Below are 18,267 nucleotides of genomic sequence, written 5' to 3'. Positions count from 1 at the left end.
CAAAAGATGATGATGAATCGAGAGGCCATATTTCTCTACTCTTGAGACTTTTCTCCTCTTACTCTTAGTGAGGGTGTTTAACTAAGAGGGTGTTTAAGGGCCTTTTATAAGCACTGAGAGGTTTCACTGGTAATAATTTATATTAATATAATTGATAATCATTCTTATCTGAAAGGATAAATATAATACAAACATGTGCATGACTTGACATTTCCCCCCTTATTTGCGGTCGTATTTTATAAGTAAATAATGATGGCAACTAAATCACATTCACAGAGATTTAAAAAAGAACCATACTTTGGGAACTATATGATGATACATGTAAAGCGTCTTTGAATGAGTATTCTTTATTGGTAAAAAAATTCTTTAATGGACATGATATAAAATGGAAAAATTACGTATGAAGTATACTTTTAATACTTAATTTTATATTGAGATAACACTTTTTTAATATTTCAATGAAAGACAAAAATTAATATACGTGGAAGACAACATTATTTACTTTTTTCCACTAAAGTGTATATAATTTTAATACTTAATTTTATATTGAGATAACACTTTTTTAATATTTCAATGAAAGACAAAAATTAATATACGTGGAAGACAACATTATTTACTTTTTTCCACTAAAGTGTAAGTTACAAAAATACCCTTTATCTTTAGCATCTTTTCACACTTCTCCTGCTTGCTCTTTTCTCTCTCTTTCTCTATTTGTCTCTTTCACTCTCCCTTTCCGTTCCCCATCTCACCATTTCATATAGTAAACAAACAACCAATATCTGCATAGCGTGAAAAGGAAATAAATTTAATTTCACCAAAAACAAACAATTGAGTTTTCCAATTCAGCAAAAAAGACGCAATTGAGTTACTAAATTTTCAAAAAAAAAAAAAAAAAAAAAAAAAAAACACATATGGGTAGGAAAGAGAGCGTGGTGAGCATTGAGAGCAACACCGAATTTGTCATCTTTCAACGAAATTGTAGAATTGAAAACACCACCACGCCCACCACCATTTCTTCTAACAATATTAATAATAATTTATTACCCACCACTTCTACCCCAAATGAGGATTCTCCAAAATCTGTTCTTTCCAAATGCCCAGGTACTTTCACGACTTCTTTCCCCATATAAGAAAATTTAACAAAAACACGCACATGCACATATGTTTTACATACTACTATGATCCATATAAAGAACAAATTAATAAATAAATAAAAGAATTATTAATTTTAACTTTTTAGGTTTTCTTTTGGAATGTAACTACGAAATTACAAATTGAACATAAGAAGTAGCTGATGGCATGGTGGTGCATGGCAAGGTTGATGTTACTAAGCTTATGATTGAAGATAGGAAACAGTGGATGGACAACATATTAAACATTGTTGAAGAAGATAATGTGAAATTCCTCAAAAGACTTAGAGATAAAACTGAAATGTTCGTGTCTCGTCTCTTGTCTACTATTTTTTGAACCCTTGCGTTAAAGTAGTAAGGAAATGAAAGAAAACATAGGGAAGTAATTTTTTTATATTCGAATGGTGATTTGATTTAATCTAAAAAAAATTATGGGGAGGAGGATTCGACGGGTTAGACAGATGACAGGTATAGTTTTGTTGAAAATATATCAAATTCATTTTACTAAAAAAGTATACAAATCTTATTCTATATGTATTTGAAGCTGATTATGCAAAAATGATCAAGGACTGGTTAAACTGATTTTATGAAATGCTCAATGACAGATTGAACTCATTCTGCAAAAACGTCAAAGAAGGGTTGAACAAATTCTACAAAAATGATAGAAGACGAGTTGAACTGATTTTTGCAAAAATGGTCGATGATAGATTAAACTGATTCTACAAAAATGGTCAAGAACTAATTGAACTGATTTTGCAAAAATGGTCAAGAACTAATTGAACTGATTTTGCAAAAATGGTCGATGACAGGTTGAACTGATTCTAGTAATAAAGTATACAAACTGATTCTACATAAGTTTCAAAACGAATTATGCAGAAATAGTCGATGATAGGTTGAGCTTATGACATTTTTGTTGAATCAGTTCAACCGTCTTTAACATTTTTACAGAATCAGTTCAATCAATTCTCAAGTATTTTTGCAGAATAAATTCAACAAGTGTTCGACCATTTTTGCAGAATCAGTTTCAAACACATGTAGAATTAGTATTGTATACTTTTTTTAGTAGAACCTGTTTGTATATTTTCAACAAAACTATATACATGTTATCAGTCCAACCTGTTGAATCCTCCGCACAATAATTTTGTTTAGATTAAATCAAATCACCGTTCTAATAGAAAAAAAAATATATATACTTCCCTATGTTTTCTTTCATTTCCTCACTACTTTAAACACAAGGGTTCAAAAAATAGTAAACAAGAGAAGAGACACGAAAACGTGTTAGTTTTATCTCTAAGTCTTTTGAGGAATTTCTCATTATCTTCTTCAACAATGTTTTATATGTTGTTCATTAACTACTTCTTATCTTCAATCATAAGCTTAACATTAACCTCGCCATGTTCCACCTGCCATCAGTTGCTTCTTATCTTCAATTTGTAATTTTCGTGCTTACATTCCAAAAGAAAACCTAAAAAGTCAAAATTAATAATTCTTTTATTAATTTTTTTATTTTATTTGTTTGTTCTTTATATGGATCATAGTAGTAATAATGTAAAACATATGTGTGGATCATAGTAGTAATGTAAAACATATGTGTATGTGCGTGTTTTTGTTGAATTTTCTTATATGGGGAAAGAAGTCCTGATAGTACCTGGGCATTTGAAACGAACGTTTAGGGGAATTCTCATTTAGGGTAGAAGTGGTGGGCAATAAATTATTATTAATATTGTTAGAAGAAATGATGGTTGCTGTGGTTGTGCCTTCAATCGTAACATTTCATGGAAGATGACAAATTTTATATTGCTCTCAATGTTGACCATGCTCTCTCTTTACTCCAAATGTGTTTTTTAACTCATTTTTCATTTTTCTTTTATTTTGAAAATTTGGTACCTCAATTGTTTTTTTTTTTTTATTCAACCCTAAAACCCTGAACCTTATTAATATATGTCATAAGCTCAACCCATCATCGATCATTTCTGCAGAATCAGTTTTGAAACATATATATAATCGGTTTGTGTCTTTTATTACTAGAATCAGTTCAACATGTTCTCGACTATTTTTGCAGAATCAGTTCAATTATTTCCTCAGCTAGTTTTGCAGAATCAATTCAACACGTCCTCAACCATTTTTGCAGAATCAGTTCAACCCGTCTTCGACCATTTTTTGCAAAATCAGTTCAAGTAGAGTCCTCAATCAATTTTGTAGAATCAGTTCAATCAATTCTTAACTATTTTTGCATAATTAGTTCAACTCGTATTCGATCATTTTTGCATAATCAGTTCAACCTGTCTTCGACTTTTTTTTGCAAAATTAGTTCAACTCATCCTACACTATTTTTACATAATTAGTTCAACTCGTCTTCGGCATTTTTGCAAAATCAGTTCAATTAGTCATCGAGCATTTTTACAGAATCAGTTTAACCTGTCTTCGGCCATTTTTGCTGAATCAGTTCAACACATGTTTGACCATTTTTGCATAATCAGTTTCAAATATATGTAGAATTAGGTTTGTATACTTTTTAGCAGAAATAGTTTGTATATTTTAGTAGAATCAATTTGTATATTTTCAACAAAACTACATACATATCATCAGTCCAACTCGTCGAATCCTCCTCCTTATAATTAGTTTAGATTAAATCACATCACCGTTCTAATAGAAATATATATACTTTGTCACATCCCGACCCAGGCTTCACCACATCCCGAGCTCGACTCTGTCGTAGCACGATATTGTCTACTTTGGGCCTCAACCACGCCCTCACGGTTTTGTTTCTAGGAACTCACATGAGTAACTTCCTAGTGGGTTACCCATCCTGGAGTGCTCACGCGCGAACTCACTTAACTTCAGAGTTCTTATGGAATCCGAAGCCAGGGAGCTCCCAAAAGGCCCCGTGCTAGGTAGAGATGAGAATATACATATAAGGTTTACAAGATCCACTCTCCTGGACGATGTAGGATGTTACATACTTTCCTATGTTGTCTTTATTTCCTCACTACTTAAAACACAATGGTTTAAAAACTAGTAGACAAAAGAAGAGACACAAACGTGTCATTTTTATCTCTAAGACTTTTGAGGAATTTCTCATTATCTTCTTCAACAATGTTTAATACTTTGTTCATCAACTGCTTCTTATCTTCAATCATAAGCTTAGTAACATCAATCTCACCATGCACCACCATGCCATCAGCTGCTTCTAATCTTCAATTTGTTACTTTCGTAATTACGTTCCAAAACAGAACTTAAAAGGTTAAAATTAATAATTCTTTTATTTATTTATTTTTTCTTTATATGAATCATAGTACTAGTATTGTAAAACATATGTGCATGTGCGTGTTTTATTGAATTTTCTTATATGGGGAAAGAAGTCGTGAAACTACCCGGACATTTGGAAATAACAGATTTTGGGGAATCCTCATTTGGGGTAGAAGTGGTGGTCAATAAATTATTATTAATATTGTTAGAAGAAATTGTGGTGGCGCCTTCAATTGTACCATTTCGTTGAAAGATGAGAAATTCTCTGTTGCTCTCAACTCCTTTTCCTAACTCAGATGTGTTTCTTAACTCCTTTTGAATTGAAAAACTCAATTTTTTGTTTATGGTGAAATTAAATTTCTTTATCCTTTTCATGATATGCTGATATTGTCTGTCTGTTTGTTTATTGTATGAAATGGGGAGAGAGAGAGAGAGAGAGAGAGAGAGAGAGAGAGAATGGTGCAAGAGATAGAGGTGTGAAAAGATGCTAAAGATAAATGGTATTTTTGTGACTTATACTTCAGAGGAAAAAAACGTAAATAATGTTATCTTTCACATATATTAATTTTTGTCTCTCCTTGAAATATTTAAAAAATGTCACATAAATATGAAATTAAGTATTAAAAGTATACTCCATGTGTAATGTACATTTATCAAAATTAACAAAAAAAAAAAATAAGGAAAACTAATGAAAAAAGACTTGAAAACTTTGAGTTTTAACGAAAATGACAAAAAGGTGTTGTAAGACAATACTGGGATTGACTTTTTAGAAGAAAAATATGATTTTTCGTTAAAGTGAACAGTACCATCAGCTTTTCGTTAAAGTTCCCAAAAAATTATTGTACCAAAACATGGGTTGATTCTTCAAAACCACACAAATATATATAGATATTAAGCTTAGTAACATTAATAAAATTTCTTCGATAAAAGTTGACATGGATACATTATCAAATCAACGAAAAAGATTATAACTGTAAGATCCCACATCACCCAAGGGTGAAGATCATGTAAGCCTTATATGTATATTCTCATCTCTACCTAGCACAAGGCCTTTTGGGAGCTCACTGGCTTCGGTTCCATCGGAACTCCGAAGTTAAGTGAGTTTGGGCGAGAACATTCCAGGATAGGTGACCCACTGGGAAGTTTTCGTGTGAGTTCCCAGAAACAAAATTGTGAGGGCGTGGTCGGGGCCCAAAGCGAATACTATCGTGCTATGGTGGAGTTGACCCCGATATGTGGTGGGGGCCCAGGCGGGGATGTGACAATAACTATATAAAATGGATTAAAAGATATTGAATGGATTTTGTATCAAAAAATGAGTATTCCTAGGATGGGTGATCCACTGGAAAGTTCTCATGTGAGTTCCCAGAAACAAAATTGTGAGGGCATAGTCGGGGCCCAAAGCGAATAATATTGTGCTACGATAGAGTCGACCCTGGAATGTGGTGGGGGCCCGGACTGGGATGTGACAATAACTATATAAAATGGATTAAAAGATATTGAATGGATTTTATATCAAAAAATGAGTACATAATAATAATAATAAAGGTACATTTTGAATATAATAAATTGGTATATTTAAGAATGGGTACAGTTAAGATTAAAAAAATTGAAAATTATATAAGTGGATACATTTAAGATTAAAAATTTGAAAATCTTTTTTATAGAAAACTAATAGGTAGGAAAAATTACACATAGAGTATACTTTTAATACTTAATTTTATATTAAGACAACACTTTTTAAACATTTCAATGAAAAACAAAATTTAATACATGTGGAATATAACATCATTAGCTTTTTTTTCTCTACAATGTATGTAACGAAAATGCCATTTATAGTGATAAAGTATTTTCACACTTCAATCTCCTTCTTTTGTTGCTTTCTTCTCTCTGTTTTTCTCGTCAAAAAATATTGACCCGATTTTTTTTCTCTACCTGGTAAGCTATTTCTACAGTTTAACGCCAGCAAATATTTTTCAAAAATTTATACTTCGGCAAGACAAATCAAATTTTCCCCCAAATTTCATCTAACTATTTCTATTCTTCGCCCGTCCTTGTCGTTGTCCATCATATTGTATAGGATATGGAATAGTAGGTAGTCTAAAGCAATTAAAGCTGTGAAGATTCGTTTCTCTCAATTTAGTTTGCATATCGTAGTATGATTTGAATGGTCTCTCCGGGAATTTTGCACCTTCGAAAATGCCAAGGCCTACTGCTACAACTACAAGGTAAGAGGCGATAGCGTAAAATTGACTTGCGGATGAATCATAGCAGCAGCAAGAACAAACTAATTGCTAGTTTGTGAACTATTGCTGTCATTATTTTATAATTCCCTTCCTTTTTCTCTCTTTCAAGTTCAATGTGCCTTGAAATTGGATTGAAGGTTGTTCTTGCTGCTTTATAGCAAAGTATATGATATTCAAATAAAACACAATTCATCACAGATAACCTTTCTTTGAATTCCAAATTAGGATGAATTTCAAATCAAACAAATTCTAAATCAGAAGACCTTTTCCTTGGTTTTCTCCTCCAAAATTCTGCTATTTTATTTCAACTTCTGCTAATGAAAAAATAGTCTATCGAAAATTTATTTAAGGGGAAAACCACGATTTGAATTTATAACCGATTCTTCACATCTTTATTCTGTAATAGAGAAACCGATATCCTTTATGTGGAAGGAATTGATATATGCATACACAAGTTGAAGTCATTTCCTTCTTTATAAAGCACCTTAAGCAATGAACCCTCCCCTTGATATTGTTCCCTCTCCAAATCATGTCGGTATTATGTTGTTATAAACTGACTCTACCAAAAAAGTATACAAAACTATTGCTACATGTATTTGAATTATGCAAAAATGGTCAAAGGCGGGTTAAACTAATTCTGCAAAAATAGTCAAGGATTGATTGAACTGATTCTGCAAAATTGGTCGAAGATGGATTGAACTGATTATGCAAAAATGGTCAAGAATGGGTTAATTGATTTTACAAAAAGTGGTCGATGACTGATTAAACTGATTCTACAAAAATAGTCGAAGACGGGTTGAACTAATTCTCCAAAACTGGTCGAGGAAAGGTTGAACTAATTCTGCAAAAATGGTATATGACTGATTGAACTGATTTTGTAAAAATGGTCGAAGACTGATCGAACTGATTATGCAAAAATGACCGAAGACGGGTTGAACTAATTTTGCAAAAATGATCGAGGATAGGTTGAAATGATTATGCAAAAATGGTCGGTGACTAATTGAATTGATTCTACAAAAATGTTCAAGGATGGGTTAAACTGATTCTGCAAGAATGGTCGACGACTGATAGAACTGATTGTGTAAAAATGGTCAAGGACGGGTTGAACTGTTCTAGTAATTAAAAAAAAAAAAAATTGATTCTACATATAGTTTCAAAACTGATTCTGCAAAATAATTGAGAATTAGTTGAACTTATGATGCATATTAATTTTGTTGGAGTTGTGAAGATTATGTTCTATTAACAACCCTAAAATGCTAATAACAGTTCTTTATATATATATATATAAAGCGCTAGATCATCGGCTAGTTGGTTACTATGATAGTTAATAGTCTTTGTCAATGAAATTAAGATTTCCATGAGTGACGAAGAAAGGATGGCGTGTGCTTTTAGCTACATATTCATATGTGCAAAAAAACCATCCCAACATCTTGGCTCAACGTCAACTCTTCAATAATGATATTTTTTTACAACCAAATAAACAACCTACAGAAAAAAAAAAAAAAGTTATAACTTATATAAACTTGTTCTCTTAGGCCTTAGCGTTCAAGGAAATTATGATCATCTACCGTTTGATCTTAATCCAAAGGAACTCCTTAAAATATAGGATTATTTCAAGGACTTTAGTTATTTGTATGTTTTTGTCATCTTCTTGATTTTTAGGATTGTTTTATTGTATTTTGTCCTTCACCGTTATAATAATCCTAAAATGATGTGAATGCCCTCATTAAAATGGTGAGGCCCATATCCACAATTGAAGATCAACTTTTATACAATAAGGAATCTCTATCATAATCATTCATGCATGCTTCCTTCATCTCCCAATAAATTATCTCCTAATTAATATCTTGTGAATATTATTTACACATTCATCCAACATATGACACACCTTGGCCAATGGAAAACCACCATATGTAGGGAAAAATCTTAACCCAATGGCTAGCCACTCCTCCCGATAAATACCTCATCTCCACAAAATTTGGGGAAAGCTTTTGCTACGCATACAAGCCCTAAACACTCTCTTACCAAAGATCTGACTTAGGCATCGAAGACAAGGTTTTGCAATTCACTACTAGGTTTACGAGCAAAAATTAATACAGAAAATCCTAGAGTTGACATGTGGACTTTGACCCTGAGTGATGAGAATGCCCTCATTAAATTGGCGAGGCCCACATCCGCTCCATGCGCAATTCAACCCTCAAGAATACCTAGCTGTTGATTGTGACTTCACCAAGCTCTCTTGACCATGGAAAGGAGAAAAGTCAAATGTATTAAAGATAAGATTAATAACCAAATCCTATCTCTATACTTTTCTAATTGAAGACCAACTCAATCAAGTAAGGGACCACAATTAAATCCAATCATGGATTCCACAATATATATTCCAAGATATTATTTATTCAATACTATCTCTAGAATAATTCTTTCTTAATTCATCCAATGAATGACCCACCTTGGCCAACTGATGGCAGACACATGGCGCGAGATCTCTCTCCTCCATTGCTGGCTCTTACTCCTATAGATACTCCATTCTCTACCAAATTTGGTAAGCTTTTCTATGCAATTAAGCTCTAAAACTCTTTCTCTTTTCAGAGAAATTGATTTAGGAATCAGAGATTCATTGGCCAAACCCCTCTCTCTTTGGGCGCGTGGCTTTGGCTTTTGATCAAATATGTTTAATTGTTTTATAGGTACAAATTCGTTAGGATTGAAGACGGAAGAGTTTTTAATCCACATTACTCCCCCTCCTTTCTTATAAGTTAAAACCTGAGACAACTCATCTCTAATGTTAACTTCCTCTTCAAGGTCCACATTGTTGGTTACCATAATCATTTTCTATAGTTCACTAAGCTCCTTAAAATAATTATCTTTGCACTCTTTAGTATCAAAAATATCTTTGCACTCTTTAATATTACCAAAGGTTGAAATGTTCCAGCCTTAACCAAATACTTTTAGTGAGGTGATAAGGTATTACCAAAACAAACAGAAGACAAAAGACTTTACCAGAAAAAAAAATAAAATAAAATAAAAAAGAAGAAAAAACAGAAGACAAAAGATGATGAATCGAGAGGTCATATTTCTCTACTTGAGACTTTTCTCCGTAGCTCTTACTCTTAGTAAGGGTGTTTAAGGGCTTTTATAAGAGAGGTTTCATTGGTATTAATTTATAATTATTTAATTGATAATCATTCTTATATGAAATGATAAATATAATACAATCATGCTATTTAGTACTACAATCTATTGGGACTCCTCTTCATTTGTAAGTGAAAAGTCTTAGATTCGAATCTCGCTAAAGGCGAATTTGAACCTCATTATTGCTAGTACCACTATGAGGCTAAGCTCATCCTAATTCCCTTTAGTGTAGATAATATTGTTTAGTAAAAAAAAAAAAATTAAAAAAAACAACCACGGGACATTTTCCCCCTTATTCGGTGATCGTATTTTGTAAGTGAATAATGATGACAATTCATCACACTCACAGAGATTAAAAAAAGACCATTCTTTGGGAACTATAAGATGAGAAATGTACAGGTGTCTTCGAATGAGTATTTTATATTTTTTTATTGGTAAAAAAATCTTTAATGGACATGTTATAAAATATCTATGTTAGCTGAAAAAATATAAATTTGGTCACTTTATTTTACATCCTTAAAATGTAGGACCTCGCTAGTTAAAGATAGAAAAGTAAATGTGATCCTATATCTACATGTTTATTCAAGTAAGACTCATATTTACATTTTTTGAAAAGAGGAAATAAGATGTAAGTGTACGTTTTATATCTCTCGATAAAGATTCTCTAATATGCCTAAATATCGTGGATTATTTTCTCACCTCTGTAAATACTATAAACTTTTTTATTTATTTATTTATTTCTATCTTATCAATTGTAACCACTAATGCTGATTATTCAGCTTTTAGCTATAGGCTCATATACGCAGACAACAACGTCTCAGCTTCTTGGCCCAATGTCAACTCTTCAATAGACATTTTTTACAAGCAAATAAACAACTTAAAGAAAAAAAATAGTTATAACTTATACAGACTTATTCTTAGACTTAGCTTTCAAGGAAATTGTGGTTATCCGTCATTCAATCTTAATGCAGAGGTAAGTATTCATTTAACTTTTTGTTGTATTTTCTCTTTTACTCATTGTTCTAAAAATCTCCACCTAACTTCACCTAGGTCTCACTTAGGCGCTAGATGGCTAGTTATCATCCCGATTAATGCTTAGGCGTTTGAAAATTAAGAAAGGGTGTTTAGACCTGCTGAGGCGCCCGCCTGGACCACCTAGACGTCTGCTTAGCCCGTCCAGACCCGCTTAGACACCTGCCTAGGTTGCAACTCACTTATATAGAAAATAGATAACTTTCCTTTTGCATTTTATTATTCCCAATAAATTGTAAGAGACTTATTGAACACTTAAATAAGCACACATTATATGTTTGCTCCTCATGTTTTCATTATATTCCAATACTTCATAATATATATGTCATTCTATTTTCTAGTTTATGGTGAAATTATATATATTTTAAGTATAAACAGACACTTATTTACACGAAATACAATAGATTTACTTAAATCCGCCTAGCTGCCTAGACGCTAGACCCCAACCCTCTACCCGACTAGCGTTTAGCATCTTTTAGAACCTTACTTTTACCTAAGGTGAACGGTGAACCACCACAATTTTCTTGAACTTTGAGATCTAAGAGAACGAGACTCATAACTTATAAGAGCCTCTACCTAATTAACTGAGCGTCCACTGAACCAATAAACCATTTTAAAGGTTTAGTTTATTCCTTGGAGAGGTTGGATTATTTTAGTATCTTAAGTATATTCAACTTAGTTGCCCCGAGGTAAAACGTCATTATATGTTTGCATCGGAGTGCATAAAAAATGGCACACAATGTGCGTAGCTAAGTGTAACTTAACATTTGGGTCACTGGTTCTGCTAGCATGCCACATTAGATTCAAGTTCAAGAAAATGCCTTGGATCTAAGGCACGATACGTCCGCCTTCAACCGCTATGCATCGAGCTCAGTGCCTTACTTTACAAAATACATGAGTTATCAACTTCAGACGCAAGTCACACAACACCATAATCAAATCGTAAGACATTATTAAACAACCGGGTTCACGTTGTAATAATTGCGTTCGTATCATAATAACAGTGCCGATTCATTTATAACTATACAATTCGTGTTTTATAAATTTAATCAATTTATTTGATGAAAATATTATATTTTAGTAGTGATTTTTCGGTGCATTATTGGTACGTTTTTGTTATTGGATGAAAATGTTATACTTTAGTATGTATCTAAACAATAATTTGATACATTATTGGTACGTCATGCAATCCAAATTTGTGTTCAAATTAGTTTTTTATATGTTATTTATTTTTTATTTAGATATGTAATAAGCTACTGGTATGTTTATATTATCATAATTTTGGTATGTAAAAAGCTAACGGCAATTTATGTGCAACCCTAAAATCTATCGGTATGTTTCAAGCCAATATGAGTACATTTTTAGGTTGGCATGGGTACATTTCAATTTAGTAATCATACATTTTAATTAGGTGTGAATACATTTTAATTTAGCATTGGTATGTTCAATTCGAGAATAAATTGTGCTAGTACATTATAGAAATTTTACCACAGTTAAAAGAAGGGATAATAACACTTAAAATACTTAAACCAATTTGACTAAACTTGTAGGAAGTAAAAATTGAACATAAAATTTCTAGCATTTATATATATATAAAAAGAACGCTAGATCATCGTCTAGTGGTGGTGTTATAGTTAATAGTCTTTGTTAATGAAATTATGAGTGACGAATAAATGATGGCGTGTGCTTTTAGTTATAGGCTCATATGCGCAGAAAACGACATCCCATCTTCTTGGCTCAATGTCAACTCTTCATTAATATGACATTTTTTACAAGCAAATAAACAAAGAAAAAAAAAAATTAGATATAACTTATACAGACTTGTTCTCTCAAACTTTAATATTCGAGGATATTGTGATCACCTATCGTTCAGCTCATATGCGCAGAAAACGACATCCCAGCTTCTTGGCTCAATGTCAACTCTTCATTAATATGACATTTTTTACAAGCAAATAAACAAAGAAAAAAAAAAATTAGATATAACTTATACAAACTTGTTCTCTCAAACCTTAATATTTGAGGACATTGTGATCACCTATCGTTCGATCTTAATCTAAAAGTAAGTAATCATTTAACTTTTTGTTGTATTCTTTCATTCACCGTTATATTAAGATTAAACGGTAAATGATCACGATTTTGTTAGATTGTTGAGATCTAAGAGAACGAGACTCATAACTTATAAGAGCCTCTACCTAATTAACAGAGCGTCCACTGAACAAAGAAACCTTTTTTATGCGCTAAGATAAATGTTTAGTTTATTCCCTCGAGAGATTGGAATATTTTAGTATCTCAAGTATATTCAACTTAGTTGCCTAGAGGTAAAACGTCATTGTATGATTGCATCAGAGTGCATAAAAAATGGCACACAATGTGGGTAGACCTAGGGCTGGTTTGGTATTGCTGTGCTTTGAAAAAAAGCTGTTTCTGCTGTGCTGTGAGAATAAGCAGCTGTGAAATAAAGCAGCAGAGTGTTTGGTAAACTTTTTTGTAAAAGTGCTTTTGAAAAAAAAAAAGCAGTATTAGAGTGTTTGGTAAACTTTTATGTAAAACAGATGTGAAAAAAAGCTGGTTTTTCAAAGCTAGGTTTTGCAGCTTCTTGTTTTTGGCTTTTTTTCATCCAAAACTGTGAAAAAAAGCTGAAGCTGAGTGTTTACCAAACACAAAAACAGCTCCCAGCTTTTTTTGATAGCAGCTTTTTTCAGAATCACCTCAGTACCAAACCAGGTCCTAATGCCACAGTTTACGTGCGTTACGTGCGCCTTCAACTACTCATGCATCGAGCGCAGTGCCGTACTTTACAAAACAACTAATGTTCGGTACAGTGGGCGAGTTAGAATTTTTGTGAGCAACATCTTATAAATGTTAAGACGATGTTATCTATACATTTATTTTTATCTTTCATAACACATCTCTCAATTTTCAATAGTTTAACAAGAGTGTGTGGAAGATAAAAAAATGTGTGAATAACATTACCCCAAATGTTAAAAAAATAATCTAAACATATAGCATCAACAAAAGTACAATAAAAAACCAAATATAATTTGATACAAGTCCAAAATAACAAATGCATTGATAACATTACCAATTCACAACAATCAAAATTGTACTTGACGAAATTTCATATTTTGAAAACGTATCGTAATAGGCTCGTCATCTATACTATTTAAAATATCTTTATCAATGTAAGCAACCAAGCAATTATCTATCCACAAGTCACCTATTCGAGTGTATAGGTTGCTCTTCACAATATAGCAAAAATACTCGCTCAAGTTTACAAACCCAAAACAATTTTGATAATCAATTTAAAAAAATTGCAATAGATCAACTTAACAAAAACAAAATCATAATTTAAACCAATAATTTGCAAGAGAGATGAGAGAGTAAAATACAAATATTAGTGTAAAAATTGAGATGTGAAACGGATTTGTTGGGACTTGGTAGTAGACCTGACAATTTCTTATACGATACCAAAATAACAGGTTTCGGGTCAATACGATAACTATCGAGTCATTATTGGGTCACACGATAATAATTAGTTAATAACGGGTTCTTAACAGGTTTACACGAGAGTGACACGCGGGTAATCTGTTTCGACACGAAAAGAAAAAAGTTATTTTGATGATTTTAATTTTTAAACTACTAAAAAAAAACTTACTATAAAATACAATAGATATAATGAATATGTATATATTGTTTATTAATTATTATTCCATATAAATTTTAAAATTTAAGTTTTATATATTTATAGGATATTATAGGCAAAGATTGAGATTAAAAATACCAAACACATTAAAAAAATTATAATAATTAATTTACATGTGCGAAAAATATGAAAAAAAAAAAAAACCAACGCTCATAGTTCCTTCCTCTACGCTTTGAGGATGGGTATATGATCGTTTGAATTTTTAAAACCATACAAACTCTCATGAATATTATTTTTAAGGGAGTTCAAAATAAACAAAATTCATAATCATTAATGTATAAGTATGAAAGATGTGAAAGCATAATAAACGTTCATAATTGCATCCTCAATGCTTAGACGATAGTTACATGGTCGTTAAAATTTTTAAAACCCTCCAAATCTCATGAACAATGTTTTTTATTTGAGTACAAAATTAATAATAATTATTGTAGAAGTCTGAAAAATGTAATCACTCGTAATGAAAAGCTTTACAACTTTCATGAATGAGTCAACTCCAAAATTTAGTATGTATATACTAATTTAGTATTATGTTTTACATTTTTTTTGGGTCAAATTATGTTATTACACAACACGACTTGAACACGAGAAACACGACACGAATGCCAGGTCTACTTGGGAGGTGGAATTTGAAAGGTTGTAGTAGAGAACAAAGTAGGCTAAAAATAAAGTGAGGATGGGCCTAGTCCTAGCTAGTCCTTTCTTCCCTCTATCACTGGTTAGGTAGACTAAATGTATAGACTAAATTTACCAATGAAAATCATCTACTCACCCTTAAACCATACATATCCAAATTAATTTGTTGGATTATCCTTAAGGGTAATGCGTAAGTTTTTTTATTTAGAAATTGTTTTGGATTGATTAAGGCCTTCCACAGTAATGTTTTTTGGTCGTTTGCTACGCTTCTACAGTTATTTGAGCAAGTGTGATACATATATAGGAATCATATAACTTGAGTTTGATACCTGTAACATTACCACTGGCGGATCCATATAGGGATCTAGGGGGTCCCGGGACCCTTCGGAAGTTCGAAGAAACAATTGTGATCAACCTTCGGGACCCTCCAACAATTTGGGTAGGTGCAGTGAAGAGGCTTGTTGCCTCCTTGGATGTGTAGATAGTAGTGCTTATAACAAAGAAGAAGAAGACGTTTTTAATTTTTGTTTTAAAAGACCTAACCAAAACGACAATGTTTTTGAGCCTGGTTATTATAAAAAATTTGAATACTAAAATATCTTTGTTTTCTCTACAAAGCTTGAGAACTTAGGTATTTTTCAGTATCCCCAAATTTTATTTAAGAACTCTGAGCCCCAATCGTTGCAACCTTCCAACTTTAAACCCAAGTTACCCTATTCCCCACCACCATTTGCCGTTCTACCGCCCTTAACTGCCTAATTTTATTTCTTCCAAATTCATTTAGTTAATACTAGACTTTAGTCCCAACTCCCAATTAATAATATATATGTTACATTAACAAATTTTATCTTTGTCGAGTCACTAATTGCGTTATGTTGCTGAGGAGAATTTGTTAGTTTTATTACCTTTGAGATTAATCTTGATTAATTCAATGAACCAAATTCAATAGAAAATAGTGATATGGAACCAAATTAGTCTTTTTTTTTCCTTTTTTTTTTGAACTTTTATATTGGGACCCCCCGATCTTGAAATCCTGGATCCGCCACTGAACATTACTGTTACGTTATGAGTTCAATATATTGGTATGACACTATTTTTTTGGCTCACTATAAGAATGGGATTCCTATATAATACAATAAATTAGTATCACACTCGCCTTGTCTAGCCTACTATAGAAGCGGTAACCTTGCAGATTCGTTTCTCACTGGTGTTTCTCTTGTTGGCAAAATAGTTGTCGTAGATTGTTTACTATTGAAGCTCACAAGTCACATGACTCACAACCTTAGCTGCAATTTTTCTGCTTAATTTCCTGGAAAACTTTTAATCAATTCCTACTTCCTGCTCCTCTGCTTTCAAATGCGACTGGCATCGCTCATATACAAAACAAAACAAAAAATCATCACAGCAACCCGTACCAAACAGATTATTCAAAACACTTGGATCTGACATCATTTTGGGAAGCAGAATCATCAGTAGCATTTTCAGCTTCTGCAACATGTAATTCTTCAATGGATAATCGTCAATCTATTTGACCTCCCTCGTAAACTAGCTGGGGAATATACATGGTTATAACAATTTGTTTTATATTAAAAACTAAATAAATTCTCTCAACTAATATAAAGGTTTAGTCTGGTCACCATTATGGCGCATTAGTAGATGGTAAGTTCAATACCCAATCATGACTTACTAGTTCTCAAAAAAAAAAAAAAAAAAAAAAAAAAAAAAAAAAAAAAAAACCTAATGAAAGGGGCTTCAAAACTTTGCATCTTAACAAAAATAATTATTTTATTAACACCTCATATATTGTTGAATACACCTACATACTTAATACATCCCACATTTACCTTTTCAATTAAAATTTATCTTAATACACCCGCATTACTTCCAATAATATCCTCACACACTACACTCTCAACATAAACTCCATATTTTATACAGACAATCCACACTGTTATGTGCATAATTCAAACAACTATCCTAGATATGGCGATCCTTTTGGGTCCCGCATGCACAGTGGAGCTCCTCATTCCTTTCATAGGCAAGACGAGCAACCGTCGCTTTCATACTTTTCTGGACATTATGCTGATAACAATCCTGATCCATATGGGCTTTACCCACATAATGAATTGCTTCACCATCCTACTTGCCCTAGCTTCTATTGCTATGACAAACACTTGCGGGGTTCAGCGCAATACGAGATGGTCAAGTGACCTTCATCCCCAAATGGGAAGCTTTGTTCATTCCCATCCAGGTAGGGTGGTGTTAACCGGTGGTGGCCGGCCATGTCTTCCTTTTTCTGGTGGTGCTCCATTTGTATATTTAATTAAGTCAAAATTGTCATTACATATTAGGGTTTATAAGTTATTTAAGATGTGGAGTGTATTCAACATTGTTTGGGATGCTAATTACTTAATGGTTAGGACAAAACCCAACATCAAACCAGCCCAATAAGATGATGTTGATTGCTGGAGCACTGATGTTGTTGATGACTTTGTTATTGATTGTTTTTTGTGGATCTAAAGTCTTGATTGTTTTAATTTTTCAATTTTGGCTGAGTGTGTTCTCACCGTAACAAAAGAATTTATCCCTATGAGAATGCAGGCTAGTATTTTACCATATCCAAAAGTTGCATACTGAGAAGATTTTTAAAGAACTTTATGGGTTTTCAAGGTCACATACATTGGAAGAGGAAAATGGGTTAAGGTTTTGGTCAAAACGAGGAAGGAGCAACAAGAGAAGGATAGACTCTGTTTTCATTTGGGAGTTTTGGGTGTTGGATACTATTTATCAGAGCATCTTCAATGGGTGTCATTATTTAGGGACTCCAACCACCACGTATAAGAACTCATTTAGGGACTAAAAGAGAATCTTTGTGTCTCTATAGGATTATTACTCAATGGGTAAGTCTTTATAGTATAATCTTTAAATTTGAGATTTTTACGATTTTATGCAATAATTTAATTATGTACTTTGTGTTAACTTTTTTTATAATTAATTTCACATTATGTTGTCGTAAAATAATTTTGTGAACATTTCACCCAAAAAATTTCAAATTTTTTTCTTCACGAAACCATAACTAAGATGAATCTTGACCGTTCATTTCAAAGCCAAAATGAGAGCAGCAGCGCCGGCGATATTT

Source organism: the organism of the source record quoted next, unplaced genomic scaffold, assembly GCF_019419815.1.
Source record: "Pyrus x bretschneideri cultivar Hongxiangsu unplaced genomic scaffold, Pyrus_bretschneideri_v1 Contig70, whole genome shotgun sequence".
NCBI lineage: Eukaryota > Viridiplantae > Streptophyta > Magnoliopsida > Rosales > Rosaceae > Pyrus > Pyrus x bretschneideri.
Note: the sequence above shows the minus strand (reverse complement) of the source record.